This window comes from Molossus molossus, unplaced genomic scaffold, assembly GCF_014108415.1.
Source record: "Molossus molossus isolate mMolMol1 unplaced genomic scaffold, mMolMol1.p scaffold_m16_p_4, whole genome shotgun sequence".
Classification (NCBI taxonomy): domain Eukaryota; kingdom Metazoa; phylum Chordata; class Mammalia; order Chiroptera; family Molossidae; genus Molossus; species Molossus molossus.
Genome location: NW_023425377.1, coordinates 35,642,344 through 35,648,854, shown reverse-complemented (window position 1 = coordinate 35,648,854; position 6,511 = coordinate 35,642,344).

Below are 6,511 nucleotides of genomic sequence, written 5' to 3'. Positions count from 1 at the left end.
GGGTTTTTTGGTTGTTTAAGGTGAGAAGATAAATTCTCTTCCTGATACTCCATCATGGCTGGAAATGGAAGAAGGCCTTGCAACCCTAAATAAATTAATGTAGCTAGGCATTAAGCATCAATGTTTGCTAACATCACAGAAAGAAAAATAACTAGGCATGATGTGCCTCCTGATGACACAATGTCATCAATAAAGTAGGCATGCAAAAAAAAAGAATACATCAAACATGAGTCTCATCAAGCCTCTAGATCCAGCTAGCAATTTATAGGAAGTACAGAAGACATAGGAACATCTTAAACTACACCACAGGAATAAATCAACTAAAGCAAAATTGTAGGAAACTCTACAGTACAAACTACCACTCGTTTTTTCAACAATTTAAATTATAAGAAAAATTAAAAGAGGGAGGGAAAGCTATAAATTTAAAGAGTACAAGATATGTCAACCTATTATAATGCATGGATCTTATTTGTATCCTAATTCAAGCAAACAAACTCTAAAAAAGAACTACGACACTTATGAGACAATTGGAAATTTGAACTCAGACTAGATAGTTGATGGTTATTAAGGATTTATTATTAATTTTAGGTATGATAATGATGTTATGATTATGTTTTTTGAAAGACTCATTTTTTAGAGAAACATTCTGGTCTATTTATAGATAAAATAACATGTTCAGTATTTGCTTAAAATTAATATGATGGGGGCAAGTGGATGGGAGTATAGATAAAATAATACCATGCATAGGTAATTACTTATAGAAGTTGAGTGATATATGTAAAAATTTCTATTATGAAAGAATTAAACATTTTTTTACAGTCATAAAATTGAGATATGGGGTCTAACTCTGGCTCTGACATCATTCTGCTCTGTATCTATGAACCAGTCACTTCTCTCCAAGCTTCAGCTTTATAAAGTAGAAAACCCATTCCAATACACTTTCCATTATATCTATTTATGAGCTATGTGACATGGGAAAGTTACTTAATCTTTTTATGACTCAGTTTTCTCATCTGTAAAAGGTAATGTAAACAATAACTAATTTTCAGGACTACTGAGAGGGTTAAATTGGGTATTGTATATTAAAGCCCTCATCATAGTACCTGGCACAGAGTAAGCATTCAATAAATATTATCTATCATTATTATCATCTCTTGCTGCATCTAAGAAATAGCAATAGATAAATTCTGTACCTTTTTTTTTTAATAAAAGGACTCTATAGTTTATTATTCCCTTTCCCTTCCTTCTCCATATCTCCTTTCTTTAGGACAAAGGCAGGAAAATCTGAAACTTTCTCTCTAAAAGCCTATGGAACAATGTACCTAACAGCAGAAGCCAGGGGGGAAAGAGCTTGGCTCTCCTACCCAGTGAGAGTCGTTGCTGTAGACCTGGAAAAAACAGAGGTGCCTCTTTCATCATTTCAGAATATAGTATGCAGCTGTTCTTCTGGTATGCCACACATCCTGAAGTTGCTACCAAGAGCTAAAAACAGAGCCCAGGCAATCAGCCAGTGTAGCCAAGATCATTCTTTTTCAAGGTGGCCCCATTAGAAATAAAATGAGCACTTTGTACCCTTTTTCTAACTAAGAGTTGGTCTTCCCCACCAGACTACAAGTTCCTTAAGGGCAAAACCTATATCTATTTTATCTTTATAACTTGTGCTCCTAGCAAAGAATCAGGGAAAGAGCAGGTACTCAATAAATATTTGTTGAATGAAGGAATTGCTTATTCTTTTATATGGAGTAGGGCACAAACAGGAAAGAAATATTGATAGGCATACAAAGAACCAATTGTTAGAGGAATCTTTTTAATAGTTTTTGTCAGGGAGTACAAATTTGTCCATGACTTCCAATTCATTTCTTTTCCTTGTTTTCCACTACTCATCTTTTTATAACTTTTCTACACTCCCATGAACTGCTTATGGTTCCCCAAATATACCCTGAATAGTCTTCCTTCTGAGTCTGTGCTCATACTATTCTATTTGTTAATATCTCTCTCTCTCTCTCTCTCTCTCTCTCTCTCTCTCTCTTTCTCTCTCTCTCTCCCTCCCTCCCCACCCCTCATACACATCCTTCAAAACTTGGCTCCCATACCTCTTCTTCCATGAAATTTTCTCAACCACTATAGCTGAAAGGGGTATCTTCTTGATTTCCTATAACACTTTAGATTTAGCTTGAAGCATTCATAATAGTATATATTGTGATTAGTTGTATAGGTTTCATAACTTTTACAAGATTGAGGGCAAGGGTCATCTTTGACTTTCTTAGGCAACAGAATAGTGCTTTATACATACCAGTCATCTGACGAATGTTTAGAGCATTCATTGGCTAATCTTTGTAGAATAAGAAATATAATCATTTAACCCAATTAAAAGTATAAAACAAGTTAGCCTTAAGTAGTGTGTTTTATTCATAAGATCTTTTTCCTTAAAAAGTTGATACAGCCCTGGCCGGTTTGGCTCAGCGGTTAGAGCGTTGGCCTGCGGTCCTGAGAGACCCGGGTTTGGTTCCCGCTAAGGGCATGTACCTCCGTTGCAGTTTGTCCCTGGCCCTGGTTGGGTCGTGTGGGTGGCAACCACTCGACGTGTCCCTTTCACGTTGATGTTTCTCTCTCTCTCTCTCCCTCCCATTCTATCTGAACAAAAAATATCCTCGAGTGAGGATTAAAAAAATAATAATAATAAAGTTGATACACTGTTTTGAAAGTTTTGTTACCCTATAAATTTCAGTTTTAAGAGGCAATATCTTTTACTCCTAAAAACCTAAGGAAAAACTCTCATGAGTCATATTTTTTATTTTCTTATCCTCACCTGGGGACATTTTTGCATTTATCTTTACATAGAGTGGGAGGAAGCAAGGGAGGAATAGAGAGAAACATGGACGTGAGAGAGACACATCGACTGGTTGCCACCCACACGACCCAAACTGGGGCCGGGGACAAACGGCAACCGAGGTACGTGCCCTTAGCAGGAACCAAACCCAGGACTCTCTGGTCCGTGGGCCAATGCTCTAACTGCTGAGCCAAACCGGCCAGGGCATGAGGCATATTTTTTTAATCAAGTGAATTTAAAAGAAAAATTCACAACATTAAAAAAATAGTAATTTCACATATTCTTCATATTCCAGAATAAGACAGCCTGGGGTATCAGAAAAACAAGATTGAGAATCACTACGCAACTACACAATCTTGGCCAAGCCTTTGGTTTTTCAACTATCATCCCTAACTACTTCTTAGCATAGATATAGGGCACAAAGGAGAAGAAAGCATGAGAAACCACTTAAAAAATTAAATAACTTTAGGCTATTATATTTCTCAACGGTAAGGGCTAGAACAGAAGTAAATCTCATTCCTTGAAATTAAGGGTGAGCTGAGGCTTACTTGTTACTCGGATAATTGCTTATTTTCTCTTCTAGATGATACACTCTAGATGATACCATTGTATTTACTGCTTTGTTGCACTTTCCTCTCTGTTTATTCCTTCTAGATTAAAGATTAGATATATAAAACAATGATGTTCCCCTAAACCCGGCAAGCAGTTCATTGTGGCCCTCTCAGTGTCATTTCCTAATTATCCTATTTTATTGTTGGAACTCATTTAGTTATCTAATCCAACTTTTCCAATTTACACATGAGGAGTTCAAAGTCTAAAGAGAATATATTATTTGTTCAAAGTCACCCAGCTAGTGTCAGATCCCATAATAGAATCTTGTTGCCTAACTCCTAGTTCTCAACATTACACCCAACAAATGTCTGGGCACACAGATGGCCATTAATAAATATTTTCTTGAACTGAAATGAAGTTAATTGCTTTTTCTTTATATGACTAAACTTCTAACCAACCTGTAGAATGTAGAAGAGGTGAAAGTGCTGTTCTGAATACTATGACTTAAAAGGCAATTTGGTACAGACTCCAGAGTAGGCTGCCTGAGTTCTGATGTGCTCTACCACTGCCCATCTGTATGACCTGAGGAAAATTGCTTTACATTTTTTAGCCTCAGTTGCAAAATGAACATTATAACAGAAACTACATCAAAGCGTTGTTTATTCATTCAATAACCTTTGTTGAATACCTGTTCTGCAGCATATACTGTGTTAGATGCTGGGGATACAACAATGGATAAGAAAAACAAGATCCTATCCTTAGGAGCTAACATTCTACTATGATTAAAGAATATAATTTACATAAAATGCCTAGTAAAGAGTCTGGGGCCTAATAAATGTTAGTTGTTGTTATTGTTATTATTTAAAATGTACTATATATTCACATTTAAAAGGCAAATTAGGAAATAAATCTTTAAAAAAGATAGCTCCAAGCAATATTTTAGTGCATTAAACAGCTCACATAACAGAGCTTCACAAAAACAGATATTATCACCATGGCAACATTTTTCTGAGTTCCTTAAGAGCACTTGCTTTTCATACTGTGGAAGGATTGTGAAAACACCTTGTAAAGAGTGTCATATAGGAGGCAGAAAAAATCCTCTCCAGTTTATGTCCAAAAATGACAACTTCTTCTATAGAATCATTTAATAAAACTTAGTGTATAAAATCTTAAATGAATAAACATAAATTAGAGGATAATTACTTGTATTATAGTGGGAGTCATCAAAGATTTCCTTTCAAAAGCCAGCTTCGCCCTGGCCGGTTTGGCTCAGCGGTTGGAGGGTTGGCCTGTGGTCTAGAGAGACCGGGTTCGGTTCCCGCTAAGGGCACGTACCTAGGTTGCAGTTTGTCCCCGGCCCTGATTGGGTCGTGTGGGTGGCGACCACTCAATGTGTCCCTTTCACATCAATGTTTCTCTCTCTCTACCCCCCTCCCACTCTATCTGAACAAAATATAAAAAAAATGTCCTCTAGTGAGGATAAAAAAAAAAGCCAGCTTCCACTTCTTCCAGTCAAGATGGCGGTGCAGGTAAACTCAGTACTCGCCTCCTCCCACAACCACATCAAAATTACAACCAAACTACAGAACCACCATCATTCAGAACTGCCAGAAATCTAGCTGAATGAAAGTCCTACAAGAAATTAAAGAAGCAGCCACATGGAGAAGTAGGAGGGGTGGAGGTACATACAGACTGGTCCCACACCCACATGTGGGCAATAAAAATCAGGAGGGATAATTCGGCTGGGAAAGTCCTCCCTGAGGAGCAAGGGGTCCCCGTCCCACACCAGGCCCCCCAGCTCAGGGTTGCAGCACCAGAAAGAGAAGTCCCCATAACTCTGGCTGTAAAAACCTGTGGGGATTGAGGCTGAGGGAAGCTGAGGTTTCTAGAGTCCCAGGCAGTTCCTCTTTAAGGGCCCAAGCACAGACTTACTCAGACCCATGCCCTCCAGGATCCAGCATGGGGAGGCAGCTTGAAAGGCACCAGAGACACACAAAGAAGAACTGAGTTGTTTGGCATTGGGCGAGAGTTGGAGAGGCAGCTTTCTCCTGGACAGACGTGCTAGTGGAGGCCTTTGTTCCTTTGGTGAGCCCTTCTCCCAAGGGGCAGGCAGACAGGTGCCATAGCTGGGACTCCAGGAACCTGGCTCACAATGTTTGCCCCACCCTGGTGATCCCCTGAGGCCCTGCCACACCCAATTTTCAGGCCTACCTAAGCTGTTTCCAGTGGCTTTACCATAGAATTGGCCTGTCTTGGCTTTTGATTCAGATTTTCCTAAATTCTCTCAAACAAACAGCATGTGGCCTCAGTGAGCCCCATACCTCCCGCTAAGTGGCCCCAGGCCTGGCACTAGAGGCAGCCAGCCTTGGATCACAGCTTGGCTTTGCCTGGGCACCTCCAAGACCAGCACAAGAAGCAGCCATCTGTAGATCACTGTAACTTATCCCTGGTATCCCAGGTAGAACACAGGCTGAGGCTGACCTTGCCCCAGAGCCAGCACACCCAGTGGACAGCTTCAGACCACGTCGAAGCACCACCACCCAACTACCTCCTCAAGCAACATACTCAAGGAGTAGATTCAGTGGGTACCAGAGCTCTGCTGAAGTAAGTCTTGCTCTGTGTAGTGGACCCTGCATAGCTGATCCTCCAAGGTAGTCAGAGGCTAGTGGTCAGTGGGCCCAGCCAGTCCTTGCAGCTGATCAGCCTGAGTAAATCCCTCCCATTGACATGCCAACAGCAATCAAGACTCAATTACAACAGAAGGGTGGACAGTCCACACAAGGGGCGCATCTTGAGGGCCCAGTTGGGATGACCCGGGAGGCTGTTCCACTGGACCCTACAGGATACCTACTACAATAGGCCACCCTAGGAAGCCTAGGAAACATGGCAACTCTACCTAATACATAAAACAAATTCAGGAAAGCAGCCAAAATGAGGAGACAAAGAAACATGTCCTATGAAAGAATAGAGCAAAACTCCAGGAAAACAACTAAACAAAATGGAGATAAGCAATCTAACAGATGCAGAGTTCAAAGCACTGGTTATAAGGATACTCGTGGAACTTAGAATGTCAAGAGCATAAAAAAAAGAATCAGTTAGAAATTAAGGATGCACTAGCTGAAATAAAGA